Source organism: Pseudophryne corroboree, chromosome 8 (genome assembly GCF_028390025.1).
Source record: "Pseudophryne corroboree isolate aPseCor3 chromosome 8, aPseCor3.hap2, whole genome shotgun sequence".
Classification (NCBI taxonomy): Eukaryota; Metazoa; Chordata; class Amphibia; order Anura; family Myobatrachidae; genus Pseudophryne; species Pseudophryne corroboree.
Window position 1 is genome coordinate 110,646,621 of NC_086451.1, and position 25,775 is coordinate 110,672,395.

The 25,775-nt window shown below is 45.5% G+C and overlaps 1 long non-coding RNA gene across 1 annotated transcript in view; it reads left to right on the plus strand.

The window, feature by feature from the left end:
- LOC134947540 (uncharacterized) overlaps positions 1–25,356 on the plus strand; it is a 38,550-nt gene extending 13,194 nt beyond the window's left edge. Inside the window, exon 2 of the long non-coding RNA XR_010182605.1 lies at positions 25,022–25,356. This is a non-coding gene — a long non-coding RNA (uncharacterized LOC134947540). The remainder of the gene's footprint in view (positions 1–25,021) is intronic.
- Positions 25,357–25,775: the final 419 nt, after the last annotated feature.

The window sequence follows — 25,775 nt, forward strand, 5'->3', positions numbered from 1 at the left end:
CAAGGAAGGTGGGCTCATCTTGGGCGGCTGCCCGAGGAGTCTCGGCTTTACAACTTTGCCGAGCAGCTACTTGGTCAGGAGCAAATACGTTTGTAAAATTCTACAAAATTGATATCCTGGCTGAGGAGGACCTGGAGTTCTCTCATTTGGTGCTGCAGAGTCATCCGCACTCTCCCGCCCGTTTGGGAGCTTTGGTATAATCCCCATGGTCCTTACGGAGTCCCCAGCATCCACTTAGGACGTTAGAGAAAATAAGAATTTACTTACCGATAATTCTATTTCTCATAGTCCGTAGTGGATGCTGGGCGCCCATCCCAAGTGCGGATTGTCTGCAATACTTGTACATAGTTATTGTTACAAAAATCGGGTTATTATTGTTGTGAGCCATCTTTTCAGAGGCTCCTCTATTATCATGCTGTTAACTGGGTTCAGATCACAGGTTGTACGGTGTGATTGGTGTGGCTGGTATGAGTCTTACCCGGGATTCAAAATCCTTCCTTATTGTGTACGCTCGTCCGGGCACAGTATCCTAACTGAGGCTTGGAGGAGGGTCATAGGGGGAGGAGCCAGTGCACACCAGATAGTCCTAAAGCTTTCTTTAGATGTGCCCAGTCTCCTGCGGAGCCGCTATTCCCCATGGTCCTTACGGAGTCCCCAGCATCCACTACGGACTATGAGAAATAGAATTATCGGTAAGTAAATTCTTATTATTGTTTGTGGGGTGTGAAATTCTGCTGGTTACAGACAATCTGTATTTTAGCTACCTCCTGCCATGTGTCTGGCATTTGGGGTCCCAGTGGCCATCATGCTGATGCAGGCATCCCAGTCGGCATAAAGGCGCAATGTGCATGGGCATCTAATCTGTTCCGTGCTGCCATTTTGGCATCTGTAATTCGTGACCAAAATCGGGCTGCCAGGATCCATACCACCGGCTAGGCACCTATGGGGGTCATGTAATAAATTGTGTAAAGTGTGGAGAAGTAAGCTAGTGGAGAGGTTACCAATGGCATACAATTATCTGCTATATAATGTAATATAGTATGCATTTGAGAATTTAAAAACCTCCCATATGAGTGGTTGCCATGGCCAAACTCACCACTTGCTCACTTCTCCACACTTTCCACTGCATAGTACTTCTCATCACATGTTTTGGCCCATATCGGTATGGGGTTGGTATTGTATTTCCATTAGCCTGGATCCCAGCAGTCCTAATTCCTTTTGCGGGATGCTGCCCACTGAAATGACAGCTGCAGGACAAATGCAAAAGAAGATCTCACTGTACTCCCCACGCAGCGGATATTAAGTGCTCCACATATTATATTCTCTCTCCAGGTTCATTTACTAAGTTGAGAGATGTTTTTAGATGGATTGTTGCCCTTTGCAAATAATCAGATTCTACTTCTCAATTTTTAAACACTTTGTAGAAGATAATACCTGGAATCAGTTTGGTTGCTACGGACAGCCCATCTTAGGCCCTCATTCCGAGTTGTTCGCTCGCTAGCTGCTTTTAGCAGCATTGCACACGCTAAGCCGCCGCCCTCTGGGAGTGTATCTTAGCCTAGCAGAATTGCGAACGAAAGATTCGCAAAATTGCGAATACAAATTTCTTAGCAGTTTCCGAGTAGCTCGACACTTACTCTGCCACTGCGATCAGTTCAGTCAGTTTCATTCCTGGTTTGACGTCACAAACACACCCAGCGTTCGCCCAGGCACTCCCCCGTTTCTACAGCCACTCCCGCGTTTTTCCCAGAAACGGCAGCGTTTTTTCACACACACCCATAAAACGGCCAGTTTCCGCCCAGAAACACCCACTTCCTGTCAATCACACTCCGATCACCAGAACGAAGAAAATTCCTCGTAATGCCGTGAGTAAAATACCTTACTTTTGAGTAAAATAACTAAGCGCATGCGCTCTGCAGACATTGCGCATGCGCAGTAAGCGACTAATCGCAATATAGCGAAATTCGGCAACGAGCGAACAACTCGGAATGAGGGCATTAATTAGTGCTCCTTTCATAGTAAATTTACCATCAGGATGTTGGGATACGAGCATGGCTAGCACGTGTGACGGGCTCCCATCTGATGAGATGATGCCAACATGCCTCTGTATGAACTGTGAGTGATCTGAAAATGTATATTTACATTTGGAAATTTTTACAATTGTTTTTTTATTTACATTTTTTCGTTTCCTACGGCTGCCAAGGAGTGGAGTCATTGCTGAGGATTTAGAAAAGCGGTGGCATTTCCCCAGTTGCGGCGGAGCAATTGACGGGAAGCACGTACGCATCACACCTTCAAAGAGTGGCTCCGTTTACTAAAACTATAAGGGCTTTTTTTAGCTTTGTCCTCATGGCAATTGTAAATGCCAACTATGAATTTATTTATTTTCATAAATGTTGGCAAAAATGGGAGAGCCTCTGATGGGGGTTCATTAAAAGACACCGGCTTCTATCAGCGGCTCCTCACACAGAAGCTACATCTGCCTAAAGCAAGGGAGTGCAAGCAGGGGCTGAATGTTGTCTTTGTAGAAGATGGGGTGGTGTTTGGCTGTTGCGCCTTGCACAATTATTTTAGGTGCAAAAAAATACCCACAAGGCCACCACCTACAGCACCACCAATAGACACACCACGTGATCCTGACTCTACCAGGTGGCCTGGTGTTGAAACGCCTGTAGGACACACCACACAAGCTGCCAATGCAAAGGCCAAGAAAGTCAGGGAGGAGTACCTCGCCTCCTTCAACAGCGTGGGGGCAGTGGACTGGAAGGACGCTGCAATTAAGTAATTGTTTCGAGAGTGGTTTCCTGCCTCTTCTCTACCAAACTCTCATCGGGGCCACCAGGTACATAAAACCCACATAGAAGAAGGTTTTATGATAATATGTCCATTTATTGTAGAAAACGGTTTTAAAACATCAAAAAAGTTTTTAAAACATAATTCACCATGTATGCAATGGAGGAACACATCCAAATACTGGGAGGTAGTTGTGAAAAAAACAGACCTGGGGTGCGGTAAATCCGGATTTCCACACTCCTAAGTACTGATCTCCTGGGTATCGGGGCGTGCCTCCTTTACCACCAACGCGTTTCAACTAAAAAGTCTTTGTCAAGGTGTAACTGGGTGGTGTGCTATGTGGGTTTAAATACCCTGCAGCATGGTGACATCCATTAAGGGGCCGGGTCAAACGACCAAATTAAAAATCTGTGTGTAGTTCTTGTACGGGCTTTTTCCATATGGGGTAATTCCCATGTGAAATAGAAGGATGAATAATGACCCTAATATTCTGTTTGATGGGTATAAAGACCTAAAAAGCTACTTTCTTATGGCGTGCGTTCCACACCTTGTGGAACGCATGTCATTTCCGCCGGAAGTGGGCCGGAAGTGCGGGCGGACGTCGCCGTTCCTATAGCAACACGCTGCATAATACCGCAAATGGAACTGAGGATAACATGATTTCTCTAACGTCCTAAGTGGATGCTGGGGACTCCGTAAGGACCATGGGGAATAGCGGCTCCGCAGGAGACTGGGCACATCTAAAGAAAGCTTTAGGACTATCTGGTGTGCACTGGCTCCTCCCCCTATGACCCTCCTCCAAGCCTCAGTTAGATCTCTGTGCCCGAACGAGAAGGGTGCACACTAGGGGCTCTCCTGAGCTTCTTAGTGAAAGTTTTAGATTAGGTTTTTTATTTTCAGTGAGACCTGCTGGCAACAGGCTCGCTGCATCGAGGGACTAAGGGGAGAAGAAGCGAACTCACCTGCGTGCAGAGTGGATTGGGCTTCTTAGGCTACTGGACATTAGCTCCAGAGGGACGATCACAGGCCCAGCTTGGATGGGTCCCGGAGCCGCGCCGCCGGCCCCCTTACAGAGCCAGAAGGCAGAAGAGGTCCGGAAAATCGGCGGCAGAAGACGTCCTGTCTTCAACAAGGTAGCGCACAGCACTGCAGCTGTGCGCCATTGCTCTCAGCACACTTCACACTTCGGTCACTGAGGGTGCAGGGCGCTGGGGGGGGGGCGCCCTGAGACGCAATAAAAACACCTTGGATGGCAAAAAAATGCATCACATATAGCTCCTGGGCTATATGGATGCATTTAACCCCTGCCAGAATCCATAAAAAAGCAGGAGAAAAGTCCGCGAAAAAGGGGCGGAGCCTATCTCCTCAGCACACTGGCGCCATTTTCCCTCACAGCTCCGTTGGAGGGAAGCTCCCTGTCTCTCCCCTGCAGTCACTACACTACAGAAAGGGTTAAAAAAAGAGAGGGGGGCACTAATTAGGCGCAGTATTAACTATACAGCAGCTATAAGGGGAAAAACACTTATATAAGGTTATCCCTGTATATATATAGCGCTCTGGTGTGTGCTGGCAAACTCTCCCTCTGTCTCCCCAAAGGGCTAGTGGGGTCCTGTCCTCTATCAGAGCATTCCCTGTGTGTGTGCTGTATGTCGGTACTTTTGTGTCGACATGTATGAGGAGAAAAATGATGTGGAGACGGAGCAGATTGCCTGTAATAGTGATGTCACCCCCTAGGGGGTCGACACCTGAGTGGATGAACTGTTGGAAGGAATTACGTGACAGTGTCAGCTCTGTATAAAAGACAGTGGTTGACATGAGACAGCCGGCTACTCAGCTTGTGCCTGTCCAGACGTCTCATAGGCCGTCAGGGGCTCTAAAGCGCCCGTTACCTCAGATGGCAGATATAGACGCCGACACGGATACTGACTCCAGTGTCGACGGTGAAGAGACGAATGTGACTTCCAGTAGGGCCACACGTTACATGATTGAGGCAATGAAAAATGTTTTACACATTTCTGATAATACGAGTACCACCAAAAAAGGGGTATTATGTTCGGTGAGGAAAAACTACCTGTAGTTTTCCTGAATCTGAGAAATTAAATGAGGTGTGTGATGATGCGTGGGTTTCCCCCGATAACAACGGATAATTTCTAAAATGTTATTGGCATTATATCCTTTCCCGCCAGAGGTTAGGGTGCGTTGGGAAACACCCCCTAGGGGGGATAAAGCGCTCACACGCTTGTAAGGGCTCTACCTTCGCCTGAGATGGCCGCCCTTAAGGATCCTGCTGATAGAAAGCAGGAGGGTATCCTAAAAGGTATTTACACACATACTGGTGTTATACTGCGACCAGCAATCGCCTCAGCCTGGATGTGCAGTGCTGGGTTGGCGTGGTCGGATTCCCTGACTGAAAATATTGATACCCTAGATAGGGACAGTATATTTTTGCCTATAGAGCATTTAAAAGATGCATTTTTATATATGCGTGATGCACAGCGGAATATTTGCCGACTGGCATCAAGTCTAAGCGCGTTGTCCATTTCTACCAGTAGAGGGTTATGGACACGTCAGTGGTCAGGTGATGCGTATTCCAAACGGCATTTGGAAGTATTGCTTTATTAAGGGAGGAGTTATTTGGGGTCGGTCTTTCAGACCTGGTGGCCACGGCAACAGCTGGGAATTCCACGTTTGTACCCCAGGTCGCCTCTCAACATGAGAAGACGCCGTATTATCAGGCGCAGTCTTTTCGTGGACAAGCGGGCAAAAGGTTCCTCATTTCTGCCCCGTGACAGAGGGAGAGGAAAAAGGCTGCAGAAATCAGCCAGTTCCCAGGAACAGAAACCCTCTCCCGCCTCTGCCAAGCCCTCAGTATACGCTGGGGCTTTACAAGCAGAATCAGGCATGGTGGGGGGCCCGTCTCAATGAATTTCAGCGCGCAGTGGGCTCACTCGCAAGTAGACCCCTGGATCCTTCAGGTGATATCTCAGGGGTACAAATTAGAATTCGAGACGTCTCCCCCTCGCCGTTTCCTAAAGTCGGCTTTACCGATGTCTCCTTCTGACAGGGAGACAGTTTTGGAAGCCATTCACAAGCTGTATTCCCAGCAGGTGATAATCAAGATACCCCTCCTGCAACAGGGAACGGGGTATTATTCCACACTGTTGTGGTACCGAAGCCGGACGGCTCGGTGAGACCGATTCTAAATCTAAAATCTTTGAACACTTACGTACAGAGGTTCAAATTCAAGATTGAGTCACTCAGAGCAGTGATTGCGAACCTGGAAGAAGGGGACTACATGATGTCTCGGGACATCAAGGATGCTTACCTTCATGTCAAAATTTACCCTTCTCACCAAGGGTACCTCAGGTTTATGGTACAGAACTGTCACTATCAGTTCAGACGCTGCCGTATGGATGGTACACGGCACCCCGGGTCTTTACCAAGGTAATGGCCGAAATGATGATATTCCTTCGAAGGAAGTGAATTTTAGTTATCCCTTCCTTGGACAATTCCCTGATAAGGGTAAGATCCAGGGAACAGTTGGAGGTCGGTGTAGCACTATCTCAGGTAGTGTTGCGGCAGCACGATTGGATTCTCAATATTCCAAAATCGCACCTGGTTCCGACGACGTGTCTTCTGTTCCTAGGGATGATCCTGGACACAGTCCAGAAAAAGGTGTTTCTCCCGGAGGAGAAAGCCAGGGAGTTATCCGAGCTAGTCAGGAACCTCCTAAAACCGAGCCAAGTCTCAGTGCATCAATGCACAAGGGTTCTGGGTAAAATGGTGGCTTCCTACGAAGCAATCCCATTCGGCAGATTCCACGCAAGAACTTTCCAGTGGGACCTGCTGGACAAATGGTCCGGATCGCATCTTCAGATGCATCAGCGGATAACCCTGTCACCAAGAACAAGGGTGTCCCTCCTGTGGTGGTTGCAGAGTGCTCATCTTCTAGAGGGCCGCAGATTAGGCATTCAGGACTGGGTCCTGGTGACCACGGATGCCAGCCTGCGAGGCTGGGGAGCAGTCACACAGGGAAGGAATATTCAGGGCTTATGGTCAAGCCTGGAGACATCACTTCACATAAATATCCTGAAGCTAAGGGACATTTACAATGCTCTAAGCTTAGCAAGACCTCTGCTTCAAGGTCAGCCGGTGTTGATCCAGTCGGACAACATCACGGCAGTCACCCACGTAAACAGACAGGGTGGCACAAGAAGCAGGAGGGCAATGGCAGAAGCTGCAAGGATTCTTCGCTGGGCGGAAAATCATGTGATAGCACTGTCAGCAGTATTCATTCCGGGAGTGGACAACTGGGAAGCAGACTTCCTCAGCACGACCTCCACCCGGGAGAGTGGGGACTTCACCCAGAAGTCTTCCACATGATTAAAAACTCGACAGGTATTGTGCCAGGTCCAGGGACCCTCAGGCAATAAGCTGTAGACGCTCTGGTAACACCGTGGGTGTACCAGTCAGGGTATGTGTTCCCTCCTCTGCCTCTCATACCCAAGGTACTGAGATTGATAAGATGGAGAGGAGTAAGCACTATATTCGTGGTTCCGGATTGGCCAAGAAGGACTTGGTAACCGGAACTTCAAGAGATGCTCACGGAGGATCCGTGGCCTCTACCTCTAAGAAGGGACCTGCTCCAGCAAGGACCCTGTCTGTTCCAAGACTTACCGCGGCTGCGTTTGACGGCATGGCGGTTGAACGCCGGATCCTGAAGGAAAAAAGGCATTCCGGATGAAGTCATCCCTATCCTGATCAAAGCCAGGAAGGATGTAACCGCAAAAACATTATCACCGCAATTGGCGAAAATATGTTGCGTGGTGCGAGGCCAGTAAGGCCCGACGGAGGAAATTCAACTGGGTCGATTCCTACATTTCCTGCAAACAGGAGTGTCTATGGGCCTGAAATTGGGGTCCATTAAGGTTCAAATTTCGGCCCTGTCAATTTTCTTCCAAAAAGAACTAGCTTCAGTCCCTGAAGTTCAGACGTTTGTAAAAGGGGTACTGCATATACAGCCTCCTTTTGTGCCTCCAGTGGCACTTTGGGATCTCAATGTAGTTTTGGGTTCCAAAAGTCACATTGGTTTGAACCACTTAAATCTGTGGAGTTAAAATATCTCACATGGAAAGTGGTCATGCTGTTGGCCCTGGCCTGTAAATGCCCACTCCACAAGGAAGGTGGGCTCATCTTGGGCGGCTGCCCGAGGGGTCTCGGCTTTACAACTTTGCCGAGCAGCTACTTGGTCAGGAGCAAATTCGTTTGTAAAATTCTACAAAATTGATATCCTGGCTGAGGAGGACCTGGAGTTCTCTCATTTGGTGCTGCAGAGTCATCCGCACTCTCCCGCTCGTTTGGGAGCTTTGGTATAATCCCCATGGTCCTTACGGAGTCCCCAGCATCCACCTAGGACGTTAGAGAAAATAAGAATTTACTTACCAATAATTCTATTTCTCATAGTCCGTAGTGGATGCTGGGCGCCCATCCCAAGTGCGGATTGTCTGCAATACTTGTACATAGTTATTGTTACAAAAATCGGGTTATTATTGTTGTGAGCCATCTTTCAGAGGCTCCTCTGTTATCATGCTGTTAACTGGGTTCAGATCACAGGTTATACGGTGTGATTGGTGTGGCTGGTATGAGTCTTACCCGGGATTCAAAATCCTTCCTTATTGTGTACGCTCGTCCGGGCACAGTATCCTAACTGAGGCTTGGAGGAGGGTCATAGGGGGAGGAGCCAGTGCACACCAGATAGTCCTAAAGCTTTCTTTAGATGTGCCCAGTCTCCTGCGGAGCCGCTATTCCCCATGGTCCTTACGGAGTCCCCAGCATCCACTACGGACTATGAGAAATAGAATTATCGGTAAGTAAATTCTTATTTTAATAAATATAACCCCTTGGTGTGTTTAAAATCCCGAACCGAGTGAGAATAGATAGTCTTGGCGTGCGTTCCATGCAACATGGAGCGCACGTCATTCCCACAGGAAGTGGTCACAAACGGATAGGTCCACATTGCTGTTACCTAGGTAACACAAAAAAACATTTGGCCAAAAATGTGCCGAAATGATGGCGGGTGGCTCATGTGATCTTGACACCGTCGAAAAAGAGAAGTGAAGGCGCCATAACCAATATTCTATTGGAAACTATTAAATAACTCCTTTATTATGGCATGTCGTGGAACGCATGCCATGTCCACCGGACATGTACCAGGGATGCAAGTCTCTATTGGGTGGTTAGTGTGCCTGTTTCCATGGCAACGCTCTACATGATGCCGCAAATAAGGGCTGATAATGGATATCCTGGGACTAATTGAATGTAATCTAATAGAGGGTTCAAAATTGGAGTGAAAATACTGGCGTGCTTTCCATGCCACATGGAAGGCACGCCATATGTGCCGAAGGTTTTACAAAAATGCTGGTCGACACTACTATATCCTGGGTACCAAAAGGAAATGATGGAACCCAAAATGTGCCAGGAAGGTGGCCGGGTGGATTATGTAACTTTAGCAATGCTTCAAATAGAAACATAACCATTTAAAAAATGCCCCTCATAAATCTATAATAAATGTATATAAACGGATTTTAAAAAATGTGAAAAAATGGTTATGATTAAACTGATACACATAATCGTTTCCCTGACAACATGGGGAGCTTCTTGAATAAAGGCTATGAATAGCCAAAAAAGGTAAAAAAAATATACATATGATCCCAGATCCACGTAACAGGTTTTTTTGGGATGTGTGCATAAAAACCTATTGGGGTTAAAAGAAGGGATATTCCTATGAACCTCCCGAGGGTATTGTTTATTATTTATCTTGGAGGTCCCCTCACCCCAGGTCTGTATAAACCACATCTTGGTGAAATGATTGTAACAATTGAGTACATATATATATAAGTTTATAGTCACAAACCCACATAATCAATATCCCCCTAAAAGGTGACTCATACATTCTAATAGGTGAATAATGTATTATGGTTGTAATAATTCCTTGTAATTTGGAAAAGTGGAAGAAGGCTGAGTGGGAAAACAGAAAGGAATAGAGCAGACGGAAGTCTAATTAAAATTTTCTACAGAGCTGAAGAAAAAATTATAAGAACCACTTAGTCTTAAAATCGAGGTTTAACCCCCTAGGGTTCAAGGTTCCCAGTTTGAAAATAATTTCCATTTCTTTTCTGGCCAATCTCTCCTCAGAGTTGTTTTTCCTCCAATTGTTCTTAATAATGTGGATTCCACAAAATGACACCAAGTCCGCTATGTTACATTTATGTGCGCTCTGAAAATGTGCAGACAGTCCATGCGTGGACAATCCTTTTTTGATGTTTCTAACATGCTCGCTCATTCTTTCTTTGAGTTTCCGGGTAGTCCTACCTACGTACTGTTTGTTACATTTGCATTAGGTAAACGACGTTCTTACTATCACATGTAATGAAATCATGAATGGGGAATTCTTTCATCGTATTCGTGGATGTATATTTGGTGGTAGCTATATTTGTGCCTTTGCAGTTCCTGCACATTGCGCAGGAACCGCACCTGAAGAATCCCTTCGATTTTATGCCATTCTTTTTACGTCCACGTCCCAACACGCTATTGACCACTCGGTTCTTGATATTGTCAGCCTTCCGATATACAAATATGGGTTTATCGGTAATGTATTCCTGTAAAGTGGGGTCCTTAAGTAAAACTCCCCAGTGTTTTCTTATAATTTGTTCTAAGTTCTTGTGCTGACTGTTATATTTTGTAATAAAAGTGACACCGGTTCTGCTTCCTATATCCTTCTTCCCTCTCTGGTCTCTATTATGCTGAATAAATTCATCTCTATTTCTTTTTCCATAATCTGAGAATGAGCTGGTAATACTATCCTCCTTATATCCCTTCCCAAGGAATTGCATTTTGAGCGCTGTTACCTGATCCTCGTAATCTTTAAGTCTCGAGCAGTTTCTCCTCACTCTATGGAACTGGCTTTTAGGTACTGACGATAACCAGTTTTGATGGTGATTACTATTGTGAGGGATGAAGGAGTTACAGTCGGTAGGTTTGATGAAAGTTTTTGTCTCTATCTTCCCATCATCCACAAATATGGTTAGATCCAAAAAGTTAACCTTTTCTTTGTCTTTTTCAAATGTCAATTTGATATTCCTCGTATTCATATTTAATTGATCACAAAAATTCTCCAGTGACTCGGAGTCTCCCTTCCAGATGAAGAATATGTCATCAATATATCTCACCCAGAGCACCAGGTCAGCCCCCAGCTCATGCCCACTGTATACCGATTGTTCCTCCCAGTGGGCCATGAATAAGTTTGCATAACTGGAGGCGAACCTGGTGCCCATGGCCATGCCATGCAATTGTAAATAAAAAGATTCCTCAAACCAGAAGTTGTTCTTGAGAATTAGTTCAATACTCTCCATAATGAACGATTTGTATTCTATATCAAACTCTTCCCTATCAAGGAAAAATTTTGTTGCCTCTAGGCCATGTTCATGATCGATGGCCGTGTACAAAGATGTTACATCGGCTGTTACCAGAGTATAGTCAGACTCCCATTGTAGGGAGTTAATTCTCTCGATCACCGTTGTGGAATCCCTTAGATATTATCTGGTCTTCTGGGCTAAAGGTTGTAGAGCATGATCGATAAATTGTGACAAATTGGATGTTATGGATTCCGTACCCGCCACAATGGGTCTTCCCGGTGGTTGTTCTGGATTTTTATGAATTTTAGGAAGGGTATAAATCACAGGAATAGATGGATTGGTGATTGTCATATACTTCCTTTCATTCTCTGTAATTATCTCCTTTCATTCAAACTTCTCCAGAAGATCTGTGAGTTTCTTCCTTCTCCCTTCTGAGGGATTACCTCTGAGTTGTTTATACGTTGCTGAGTCATCCAGTTGTCTCATGATCTCTTTCTTATAATCTTCTACATCCTGAATAACAACAGAGCCTCCTTTATCCGCCGGTTTTATGACGATGGATATATTCTCTTCCAAGTTTTTAAGGGCATCTCCCCCTATTGTTTAAGTTAGGTTCCCTGATTTTCCTGAATGGTTTATTCTCAATGTCCTCCTTCACCATTTTTTCGACCGTTTCAATGAAACAACCTTTTTTGTGGGTCGGAAAGAAGACAGATTTAGGTCTGAAGATGGATGATACACTGTCCGCTGATTCAGTTGTGGGTGGTTGGTCGTGAAAGAACTTCTTCAAGGTAAGTTTCCTTATGAACCTCTGAAGGTCCACATAGGCTCCAAAGCGATCTATATTGCTGGATGGGGCATATTTCAACCCTTTTCTCAAGACATTAGTCTCATCTTCAGTTAAGATATGTTTACTGAGGTTATAGATCTTGGTGTATTCTAAAACTGGATTGGTATCGGTGTTGATGTTGGTCTTCAAAGCTTTGGTGTTCTCCTTTCTACTTTTAAGGTATTTCTTACGGTGATTTAATGAAGAGTTCCATCCCCGTGAACCCCTTTTGTGCCTAATCACATTCTTCTTTCTTGATCCCAATCCACGTCTAAAAAAAGGTAATCTTTCATATCTCTGAAAGAATTTACTCTCCTTGGTCTCCATACCGGTGTCCTATGTGAATGGTACGGTCTCGGATATCGAGGTTCATCCCTTTCTGGGGTGACAGATCTGGATGGTCTTCTCCACCGTTCCCTTACCGTTCTTTTTCCCATCTCTCTCGACTGGTATGTTTGGTTCCTCGCAGTTCTTTCCTTCCTAACCTTAAACCTTTCGGTTGATGGTCGCTCGTCCGGCGGTGATCTCCTCTGACTCCAATGTCGATAGGAGTTCCTCCTTATCTTGCCTTCCCTTGGCTGACGGGTATTTCTTACACCGTCCTGAAATCTGACTTGTGGTATTCTTGGTTCGGGATCCTTATGTTGGAAGTTCTTCTCTTTTTTGGTGATAAGGTGTTGCTTCCCTTCTTTGAAGTCCATTTTATCACGGAAGTATTTTTTCTTTTTCTTCATCATAAGATCCCTCTCATTTGAGGCTATCCACTCTACTATCTCTATCTCCATCTCCTTATATTCCTGTAGATCTTTAAGAGGGTCTACCAAAGATTTCAGAAATTCTATTTCGTTTTCCAAATCTTTCAGTTCTTTACCTCTCTCCCTCACAATCAATCTCATTAGGGAAAGAGAGCAGGAATCAATGATTTTTAACCACTCTTTTTCAAAAGATGGGGATCTATCAGAATAGGTGGGTAATTTATCTATTCTTAACCCCCGTGGTATGATCTCTTCTGAGATATATCTTTCCAGGGAGATGATTTCCCACCATATCCTGCCCTCTTTAAGCAATGCTTTTTCTAATTTACACATGAAGCCCTCCAAATCCTCATCACCTGAACTGGTGGATTCATACCTTTCAGAAAAGATTTCCTCAAATTTTTATTTTCTAACATTTTTGTGTGCAAACATATTAACCAATGGACTGTGTGGCTGCTGTGAGTTTCTCACCTGAATGACTAACAGATAATATACAGACAATGAAAGGTGAGTATCTACTGCGCCCACAGATAGCAGCAGTGAGGGCGTCCAGGGAGACGTCACTCTCTCTCCACCAAAGCAATCATAAAACAAAAACAAGAGTCCGCCTTCTGCTGCACTATCCGTAAGTCCTGAGACAAGAGTAATGACAGTTTGTCAAGCAATGGTAAAAAAAAGGCCCAAATTTCAGAGTCCAAGAAAGAGAGCCATCAACAATCTAGATGATTCAAGGTAAGTGATGTTAGAAGATCCTAAATGACGGTGATTAACAGAAGTCTAGCGTGAATGTGTGATTGGAGAACTCTTTATAGGTACGCACCGTACTCACATGTACAATGTGCGTGAAATGTCCATAAAGGTATCTTTCTCCTCCATGCAATATGATGGATTCTATAGGTCTTCTTTCCTTACAGACTCCCCTCCAAAACAAAAACAAGGAAAGACAAGGGGGTGCGGAGACCCCGATGGTGTAATACGTTCGATATAGTGTCGTCAGAAAAAATACATAAAAATGCCAAAGGTGATGTAAATCTTATTTGTAATTAAGAACGTACCAAACTTACATGGGTGCAAACGTAATACTCCTATAAAGGTATCTTTCAGAAATTCAGAATAAAAAATGGGGGTGATGCGTACCCCAAACTCACGTTCTGCAGAAGTTATGAAGGCACATCAAGGTTTCTTTAGAGAGTGGTTTCCTGCCTCTTCTCTACCAAACTCTCATCGGGGCCACCAGGTACATAAAACCCACAAAGAAGAAGGTTTTATGATAATATGTCCATTTATTGTAGAAAACGGTTTTAAAACATCAAAAAAGTTTTTAAAACATAATTAAACATGTATGCAATGGAGGAACACATCCAAATACTGGGAGGTAGTTGTGAAAAAAACAGACCTGGGGTGCGGTAAATCCGGATTTCCACACTCCTAAGTACTGATCTCCTGGGTATCGGGGCGTGCCTCCTTAACCACCAACGCGTTTCAACTAAAAAGTCTTTGTCAAGGTGTAACTGGGTGGTGTGCTATGTGGGTTTAAATACCCTGCAGCATGGTGACATCCATTAAGGGGGCGGGTCAAACGACCAAATCTAAAAATCTGTGTGTAGTTCTTATACGGGCTTTTTCCTTATGGGGTAATTCCCATGTGAAATAGAAGGATGAATAAAGACTCTAATATTCTGTTTGATGGGTATAAAGACCTAAAAAGCTACTTTCTTATGGCGTGCATTCCACACCTTGTGGAACGCATGTCATTTCCGCCGGAAGTGCGGGCGGACGTCGCCGTTCCCATAGCAACACGCTGCATAATACCACAAATGGAACTGAGGATAACATGATTTAATAAATATAACCCCTTGGTGTGTTTAAAATCCCGAACTGAGTGAGAATAGATAGTCTTGGCGTGCGTTCCATGCAACATGGAGCGCACGTCATTCCCACAGGAAGTGGTCACAAACGGATAAGTCCACATTGCTGTTACCTAGGTAACATAAAAAAACATTTGGCCGAAAATGTGCCGAAATGATGGCGGGTGGCTCATGTGATCTTGACACCGTCGAAAAAGAGAAGTGAAGGCGCCATAACCAATATTCTATTGGAAACTATTAAATGGTTATTTTTCTATTTGAAGCGTTGCTAAAGTTACATAATCCACCGGGCCAACATTTATTTACACAATGATGAACCTCGAAATTATGATTATGTAAAATGCTGTAACAGCATTAATACAGTAAGGTGGTCATTCCGAGTTGATCGCTATCTGCTTTTGTTCGAAGCACAGCGATCAGGCTAAAAAACGGCAGTTCTGTGCATGCGTATGCAGCGCAATGCGCATGCGCGTCGTACTCTTACAACAAATGATGTAGTTTCACACAAGGTCTAGCGAAGCTTTTCAGTCGCACTGCTGGCCGCAGAGTGATTGACAGGAAGTGGGTGTTTCTGGGTGTCAACTGACCGTTTTCAGGCAGTAAGTGGAAAAACGCAGGCGTGCCAGATAAAAACGCAGGCGTGGTTGGTGAAACGTAGGCGTGGTTGGCCGAACGCAGGGCATGTTGGTGACGTCAAAACAGGAACTGTATAGTCTGCAGTGATCGCAAGCTAGGAGTAGGTCTGGAGCTACTCTGAAGCTGCACAAAATTATTTTGTAGCCGCTGTGCGATCCTTTCGTTCGCACTTCTGATAAGCTAAGATACACTCCCAGAGGGCAGCGGCTTAGCGTTTGCACGGCTGCTAAAAGCAGCTAGCGAGCAAACAAATCGGAATGAGGGCCTAAGTCTGATCTGTGATTATCCTATGAGTTAAATAAATTGTAAAATAATAAGCTGATGTCTTGTAGTGAAGAAATGTTGCTCTCCACTATTTGCTGATAATGATACAAAATAATTGTTACTCATGTATCAGAATGTTGCAGAGTTGATTCACTGCAACTATTCATCAGCTAGGGGTGAGTGATATATATTAATTGATGCTGTGATGTGGCTTAGTGCTCAGTTATTACAGCACATAACAAAAAATATACAGCAATAGTCTGATGCTATTGAATTGCTGCAGTGTGAGCACACTGTCACTTATCAATGGCTGAAGAAACATATACAGTATGTGCAAAACGTTATACCTCAAAGCTGACCAATATATTTTATAGGGTGAGACTAATTCACTGCTGTTAATGTAGCTGGTCAGAGATATACTTTTATAGCAATGAGAAACATACAGGATGCTGTTCAAACTGTTGTAACTTGGAGCATAATATCAATATGTGATGATAAATTTACAGCCTGCTCGATTAACATCAAATAATGCCCCAGTATATGTAAACTAGTCCTGTTGTAATGCTAATTGAAATGAATAATATAAAATTTAAATTGAATGCACATATGTTCTCCAGCAGTGTAATAATATTACAGTCGCTCCTTGATTGTAATACAGGTGCAACAACAGTCGCAATACACTCACATCTTGCACATAAATAATATGCATAGATATAATATTTTAATAGAGGGGTTGCAAATCAGCAGGGCAAAGGAACGGAATTAATGTATTGTGGATAGTATAGAAATGATTGTGGCTCTGACAGGACAGTGTCAGTCACTAATAATCACACTAATCAGTGTCACAACTGAGGGCCTGAGCTGACGGGAGGCAGCCTCAGTTGTAGGGGCTGAGATGTAACGGAACCTGGGAGGTTGTATCAGACCCCTGGACATGTAAGTAACATGTAGAATAACTGCCCGAAGGCGTGACCACGACAACCAGGATAAAAGTCAATGATGTTTATTATGACAAACTCCGTAACACAGCAGCAGTAAAAGGAAACATAAAAGTCAACAGAGGATAAATACAATTCCTGGGTACTACAGGGTGGCAAGGGCCACAGGCACTGGTAGTGTGAGACAGTTCTTATAATCTTCTAGTTGGAAAGTCCTTACCAGGCCTGACTGTAGCAATGGAGAGAACCCAGGATCGTACCAGCTGATGTTCCAGGAAAGGCTGGGCTGCTGAAGGTAAAACGGCTGCTGTGGATACTGGCTGGAACCAGACTGTTGTTGGTACGGAGTGGATACTGGCTGGAACCAGTTAAATAATAAACGAACTTGAGAGCGATGAAATAATAATGAAGTTTGGAGTTTGAGAGCGGTGAAATAATAATACCGGTGGAGAGTGGTAAACTGCAGAAAAGGACACCGGCCCTTTAAGAGAAGCTGTACACTGCTGGAAGCTGGGCTGGAAGCAGGTGATTGTTTGAGAGCGGTGAAATAATAATACCGGTGGAGAGTGGTAAACTGCAGAAAGGACACCGGCCCTTTAAGAGAAGCTGTACACTGCTGGAAGCTGGGCTGGAAGCAGGTGATTGTTGTAGCTGGAAACAGGTGAGTCCAGAATGGATCGGAGAGTCAGGCTACACCGCAGATGGAATGCTGGTGCGGGTCTCTATAGCAGAAGTCTGGAGACAGGAGCTGGAACCTGGAAGACAACCACAGGAGAGAGACAAACTGGAACTAGGTTAGACAACCAAAGCACTGACGCCTTCCTTGCTCAGGCACAGCATACTTATACCTGCAGCAAGGAAGGGGTTGGCTAGGCAATTATGCAAATCAACAATACAGACAGCAGATTGGTGGAAATAATCAGATGACAAAATCCAAGATGGCTGCGCCCATGCAGACACTTGGAGGGAAGTTTGGTTTGTAATCCATGTGAGAATTGAAACAGTAATGGCGACGCCGGCCACAGGAGACGCCAGACTGACAAGCGCACATTTAACCACGCGGGCACAGCGGAGGCCGCGGCTGATGAAATCACCGCTCTGACATTCTGCATGTGGAAACTCAGGAACAGCGGGATCCGGTCCTGGAACGCTGAGCCAGCCTTAGGAGGCATCTGAAGGGTAAGTAATGGCGTCCAGATACCCGGATCGTGACAGCACCCCCCCCCCCTTTAGGAGTGGCCCCAGGACACTTCTTAGGCTTTAAAGGAAACTTTGCGTGGAAATTTCGGACCAAGGCAGGAGCATGGACGTCTGAGGCATTGGTCCAAGAGCGTTCTTCAGGACCATAGCCCTTCCAGTCAATGAGGTATTGTAACTGACCGTAACGGAAACGTGAGTCCAAAATCTTGGCCACCTCGTACTCGACTCCCCGTTGAGTCTGAACTTTGGGAGCTGGAGGAAGTGCGGAATGAAACCGATTCAGGATCAGCGGTTTCAACAAAGAAACATGAAATGTCCTGGGTATTTTCAAGAAGGATGGTAACTGTAACCTGTAGGCAACAGGATTGATGACTTGTTCAATCGTGAAGGGTCCGATGTAGCGAGGTGCAAATTTCATGCTGGGAACTCTCAACCTCAAATTCTTCGTGGACAGCCACACACGATCACCCACCTTGAGAGCAGGAACCGCTCTACGCTTCCTATCGGCAAACTTCTTATACCTGAATGAGGCTTTAAGCAGGGCTGCGCGGACGTTCCTCCAGTTATTTGAAAACTGACGCAAGGTGACATCCACTGCTGGAACAGAAGTTGCGGGAAGCGGTTGGAATTCTGGGACTTTAGGGTGGAATCCATAATTAATGAAGAATGGTGTAGAAGAAGATGAGGAATGGTATTGATTGTTGTGGCTGAACTCGGCCCAAGGAAGGAGTTGAACCCAGTCATCTTGAGAGGAAGACACATATATACGGAGGAAGGCCTCCAAGTCCTGATTCACCCTCTCGGTTTGACCATTGGTCTGAGGATGGTAAGCCGTGGAAAACTTTAACTTGACTTGGAGGGCTTGACACAAACTTCGCCAAAATTTGGCTACAAATTGTACTCCACGATCCGAGATGATCTCTTCAGGAAGACCGTGAAGTCGGAAGATCTCTTGTATAAACACTTGAGCCAACTTGGAAGCTGACGGAAGACCGGTGAGAGGGATGAAATGTGCCATCTTGGTGAACCGGTCAACTACCACCCAGATGGTATTAAACTTGTTGCAGATAGGTAGATCGGAAACAAAGTCCATCGACAAATGGGTCCAAGGTCGACGGGGAACAGATAATGGAACCAGTTGCCCCGCAGGCGACTGGCGGGAGACTTTGTGTTGGGCACACTTTGGGCAGGAGGCAATAAATTCCATAACGTCCTTCTTCAGAGTTGGCCACCAGTAGGACCTAGAAATAAATTCAAGGGTTTTCTGAATGCCTGTATGTCCAGCAAAACGGGAAGCATGGGCCCAATGCATGAGCTTCTTCCTTAGAACTGGCTTAACAAAACTTTTCCCTGGTGGAGGCGTAGAGTCCATCCCTACCGTGGAGAATGCCAACGGATTAATAATAGGATGCTTGTCTGCAGACTCGGACTCATTTTCTTGCTCCCATGAGCGGGAAAGGGCATCGGCCTTACGATTCTGAGAACCCGGACAGAACTGGAGTTTAAAGTCAAACCTAGAGAAGAAAAGTGCCCATCTGGCCTGACGAGGATTCAGACATTGTGCGCCTTTGAGATATAAAAGATTTTTGTGGTCGGTAAGTATGGTGATTGAGTGGGAAGCTCCCTCCAACAGGTATCTCCACTCCTCCAGAGCGAGCTTGATGGCTAGCAACTCCTGATCGCCAATGGCATAGTTGCGCTCAGCTGGGGAGAACTTCCGGGAGAAGAAACTGCAAGGATGTAGATGTCCATCTTTGGCCCTCTGGGATAACACTGCTCCTACTCCAACGGAGGAGGCATCTACCTCTAAGATAAAAGGAGAGTCGGTGTCGGGCTGTTTCAGAACTGGTGCAGAGATGAACCGTTGCTTCAGAAGGTGAAAGGCCTGTGTAGCTTCCTCGGACCACTTGGATGGATTAGCACCTTTCTTGGTTAATGCAGTGATAGGCGCCACGATGGTGGAAAAGTCTCGTATAAATTTTCTATAATAATTGGCGAACCCTAAGAACCTCTGGACCCCTTTGAGGCTTAAGGGTATAGGCCAATTCTGGATTGCTTGGAGTTTCTCAGGATCCATCTCTAGTCCGGAACCGGACACAATGTAACCTAGAAACGGAATGGTTTTAACTTCAAACACACACTTCTCCAATTTACAATAGAGGTGATTGACACGGAGACGGGAAAGAACCTCTTTTACCCAGAAACGATGATCTTCGAGATTATTAGCAAAGATGAGGATGTCGTCTAGATAAACCACGACATGGCGGTACAAGATGTCCCTGAAAATCTCATTCACGAAGTGCTGGAAGACTGCTGGAGCGTTGCTCAATCCGAAGGGCATGACGAGGTACTCATAATGTCCGTCACGGGTGTTAAAGGCGGTCTTCCACTCGTCACCCTCACGGATTCGGATGAGATTGTAGGCACCCCTCAAGTCCAGCTTTGTGAAAATAGTTGCACCACTAACTCTATCAAAGAGCTCGGTAATCAGGGGTAAAGGGTATCGGTTCTTGACGGTAATGTCGTTCAGACCTCTGTAGTCGATGCACGGACGCAGACCACCGTCTTTCTTCTTAACGAAGAAGAAGCCTGCGCCGGCTGGAGAAGAAGATGGTCGGATGAAACCCTTCGCCAGGTTCTCTTTGATGTACTCTTCCATGGAGTGTGTCTCAGGCAGAGACAACGGATAAGTTCGGCCTCGCGGTGGAACCTTCCCTGGAATGAGGTCGATTGGGCAGTCCCATTCTCTATGAGGAGGAAGGATATCAGCAGAGGCTTTACTGAACACGTCCGTGAAGTCTTGATATGGAGGAGGCGGAACATCAGATGACCTGGGGAAGGAAGAACAAACAGGAAGAACTTTGGCTAAACAAGTCTCAGCACAGGAGGGACCCCATGCCAGTATTTGCGTAGTCGTCCAGTCAATTGATGGGTTGTGGAGACGGAGCCATGGAAGGCCTAAAACCACTGGATGTGTGGCTCTTGGAATCACTAAAAAAGAAATATACTCAGAATGAAGAACTCCCACTCTCAGACGAACTGGAAGAGTCCTTAAGGAAATGACTGCGTCAAAAATCTTGCTGCCATCCACGGCAGTCAAAGAGATGGACGAGGACAGTCTCTCGGTGGGTAGGGACCACCGTTTAACATAAGCTTCGGTTATGAAATTCCCAGCTGCTCCGGAATCAAGGAGGGCAATGACGTTCCTGTAACGTTGAGCAATTTGGAGCGACACTGGGAGGTTACAGTCATGAGGAGATGGAGAGGAGATCATTACTCCTAGCCGGCCCTCTCCTTGGCGAGCTAGGATCTGGAGTTTCCCGGACGTTTTGGACAGGCATTGATAGTGTGCGACGGAGCTGCACAGTAGAGACAGAGAGACTCAGAGAGACGTCTTCGGCGCTCAGCGGGAGATAGACGGGAACGACTAATTTGCATAGGCTCATCCTTGGATGGAGATGGTTGACGAGGAGGAGGAGCAGAAGATTTAGGAGTAGATGATCTTCCTCGCTCGGTTGCTCTCTCTCTGAAACGTAGATCAACCTTCGTGCAAAGAGAAATTAGCTCATCCAACTTAGAGGGCAAGTCTCTGGTAGCTAACTCATCCTTGATGCGTTCTGATAAGCCATGCCAGAATGCAGCATACAGGGCCTCGTCGTTCCATGCCAGTTCGGATGCCAGGATTTTAAACTGTATAAGATACTGTCCCACAGTACGTGTTCCCTGGCGTAAACGGAGAATCTCAGATGAAGCAGATGTTATCCGGCCTGGCTCGTCGAAGATGCGCCTGAATGTAGCTACAAAGTCAGTATAGGAGGATAGCAGGGGATCAGACTTCTCCCATAAAGGTGATGCCCAGTCAAGGGCTGAGCCACTGAGAAGGGAGATGATATAGGCAATTTTGGTACGGTCACTGAAGAAATTGCCAGGTAGAAGCTCAAAGTGGATTTCACATTGATTGAGAAATCCCCTGCAGAACCTTGGAGATCCATCAAATTTTGCTGGCGTTGGAAGATGAAGATGTGGACTGGAAATGGGTAAGGTGGGTGGGGTTACAGCTGGTGTTACTGTAGTGGATGCACCGGACGTGCCAGGTCCACGGAGGGTCGTTTGAATCCCATCCAGCCGTGTAGAGAGATCCTGGAGACAGCGGATGATGTGGCCCTGTGCAGCCTCCTGATGTTCAAGTCGGGCTGCCAGTTCTTGCATCGGCCTGGCCGCTTGATCCTGGTCTCCGGCTGGATTCATTAGGTCAGTGCTTACTGTCACAACTGAGGGCCTGAGCTGACGGGAGGCAGCCTCAGTTGTAGGGGCTGAGATGTAACGGAACCTGGGAGGTTGTATCAGACCCCTAGACATGTAAGTAACATGTAGAATAACTGCCCGAAGGCGTGACCACGACAACCAGGATAAAAGTCAATGATGTTTATTATGACAAACTCCGTAACACAGCAGCAGTAAAAGGAAACATAAAAGTCAACAGAGGATAAATACAATTCCTGGGTACTACAGGGTGGCAAGGGCCACAGGCACTGGTAGTGTGAGACAGTTCTTATAATCTTCTAGTTGGAAAGTCCTTACCAGGCCTGACTGTAGCAATGGAGAGAACCCAGGATCGTACCAGCTGATGTTCCAGGAAAGGCTGGGCTGCTGAAGGTAAAACGGCTGCTGTGGATACTGGCTGGAACCAGACTGTTGTTGGTACGGAGTGGATACTGGCTGGAACCAGTTAAATAATAAACGAACTTGAGAGCGATGAAATAATAATGAAGTTTGGAGTTTGAGAGCGGTGAAATAATAATACCGGTGGAGAGTGGTAAACTGCAGAAAAGGACACCGGCCCTTTAAGAGAAGCTATACACTGCTGGAAGCTGGGCTGGAAGCAGGTGATTGTTTGAGAGCGGTGAAATAATAATACCGGTGGAGAGTGGTAAACTGCAGAAAGGACACCGGCCCTTTAAGAGAAGCTGTACACTGCTGGAAGCTGGGCTGGAAGCAGGTGATTGTTGTAGCTGGAAACAGGTGAGTCCAGAATGGATCGGAGAGTCAGGCTACACCGCAGATGGAATGCTGGTGCGGGTCTCTATAGCAGAAGTCTGGAGACAGGAGCTGGAACCTGGAAGACAACCACAGGAGAGAGACAAACTGGAACTAGGTTAGACAACCAAAGCACTGACGCCTTCCTTGCTCAGGCACAGCATACTTATACCTGCAGCAAGGAAGGGGTTGGCTAGGCAATTATGCAAATCAACAATACAGACAGCAGATTGGTGGAAATAATCAGATGACAAAATCCAAGATGGCTGCGCCCATGCAGACACTTGGAGGGAAGTTTGGTTTGTAATCCATGTGAGAATTGAAACAGTAATGGCGACGCCGGCCACAGGAGACAGGAGACGCCAGACTGACAAGCGCACATTTAACCACGCGGGCACAGCGGAGGCCGCGGCTGATGAAATCACCGCTCTGACATTCTGCATGTGGAAACTCAGGAACAGCGGGATCCGGTCCTGGAACGCTGAGCCAGCCTTAGGAGGCATCTGAAGGGTAAGTAATGGCGTCCAGATACCCGGATCGTGACAATCAGATTGTCATATATACATATTATGTTAGTGCAGCGGTAATAGAGGTTTATGGAGTATAAATATATGGCCAGATTATTCCTTTCTTTTAATATATTAGGGATATCAATAGATGCCATATATTACTCAAAATCAGCCCTTCTTAGGGTCACACCTAATGCACTGTATTGCGTTTCTGATGGTGATTAGTTATAGATATAGAATGACCGCAAAATTTGCCTGTCAATGCGTGAAAGACACTGATATATGTTACACAGCGTCACACCATACAGTTGTTAGCAGGTAGTAATCCGTATGCGGTGACCACATTCACTTATGTGGCTCACTGTACTAATATGAGAGAAACCCCCACATATGCTGTTAGGGGTGTAGTATGGTATGCCGGCGGCCGAGCTCCCGGCGACCAGCATACCGGCTCGAGGAGCCCGACTGCCAGCATACCGACAGCGTGGCGAGCGCAAATGAGCCCCTTGCGGGCTCGCTGCGTTCGCCACGCTGCGGGCACGCTATTTTATTCTCCCTCCAGGGGGGTCGTGGACCCCCACGAGGGAGAAAAAGTGTCAGTATGCCGGCTATCGGGATTCCAGCGCCGGTATACTGTGCGCCGGGATCCCGACAGTCGGCATACTGAAGACCACCCGCTGTTAGGTGTGTATGCTGTGTTGATGGTGATGAAATCGTATGTATACAAACACCTATCAGTAGTAACGCCACTGTAACACTATTCACTGCCCCATAGTATGTGCATACAGCATATGGACCGTAACCAGTGGCAAACGCAGGATTTCTATATGGGGGTTTCCAAATGCCAGTCCACAATCTCTGTTAGGGAGCGGTAGAAGAACCTAGTAATGACCCTGGACATGACATTAATGTAAACATTGGTCTTTTTTTTACACTGGCAACTGTATGGAATACAGTATTAATATTTAACACTATAGATGGTCTATAGCAGTGGTTCTCAAACTCGGTCCTCAGGACCCCACACAGTGCATGTTTTGCATGTAACCCAGCAAGTGCACAGGTGTATTCATTATTCACTGACACATTTTAAAAGGTCCACAGGTGGAGCAAATTATTTCACTTGTGATTCTGTGAGGAGACCTGCAAAACATGAACTGTGTGGGGTCCTGAGGACCGAGTTTGAGAACCTGTGGTCTATAGTATAGGCTGTATCAAACAAAGTGGTCATTAAAAGGTTAAACATACCATAGTAAATAAATACACAAACATAATAGAACCAGTACTGCACATTCTAAACACACATTCTCCCACCTCATCTCTTCTTCCTGGTAGCTACTCTCTGGTCCAGAGCACTGATTGAGGACTCAGATCCACACACACAGCAAACTTTGTAGAAGAAGCTGCTACCACTGGGCAAGTGCAGCAGCTCTGCTCTGTCCCTTAAACTGCATGATGTGGCCGCAGCTCTAGTAATTATATGATATACCTTTGCTATTGTCATAATGTGAGCAAATTGTCCTGAGGAAGGGGGTTTCTGAGCAACCAGAAACCCCCCCCCCCACCTCCGCGTTTGCCTATGGTAACGGCTGTTAGAACTGAGTCATAAATGCACCGGAGCAATAAATATAGTATTGATGTGATACTATCTAATAAACCACACAATATACATTCCTATAATGTCAAAGATCCTAGGTTCATTATTGTTAAGTGCTCAATAACTGTAATTAAAAGGAGGATGCTTCGCTAAGCTGCTACCAATGTGCATTTCGCCCTAATAGGCTTCCTCGGGGCACTATAATGAACGGCGCCCACTGGATATGCTAATTTTATAGGAAAAGAAGAGCCGTGGTGTGACGTATGAGGATTAATTGACCAATGTCTGTCCAACGAAGTGAGTTCAAACTGAGCAGCCGTTACCTCCTGGACCTGGTCTGTGCCGCTGTATCGGATTCGGATGTACTCACTCAGCTGTATCATGTCCCTGATTGATTTGGAGACAGCAGCACATGCAATCCCTTCCTTACTGCTGTGTGGATATAACGTCATAGGATAATATGGAGGTTATAAACTACCATATACTTATTAATTCAATAAAAGATTGTTGTTACCGTTATGTAATGTTTCCCAGAATTGTTAACATGATGCATAAAATTGAATATGAAATCTAATAAAAATATGAATTTAAATAAGCCTCATCCATGTATATAATACATATGAGGATGTATGTGTGACTAAAGTGAATAAAAATGTGTGAATGTTCTTAAATGTTGTACCCATATGTACAATCCATTGGTGTATTTATAAATGATATCAATATCATAGGTGTATTAATAAATGAATGAAAGAGAAAAAAAAAAAAATTATAAAAAATAAATAAAAATAAAAATATATATTTTTTTGGTAATACAGGTGCTGTAATTAGTAAATATATTTTATATCTATTATTGTTAATATATATATATATATATATATATCCAGCAATATCAGAGATGGCACTCAGAGACTTGTAGCAGTGAAAAATTTGTGGATCCA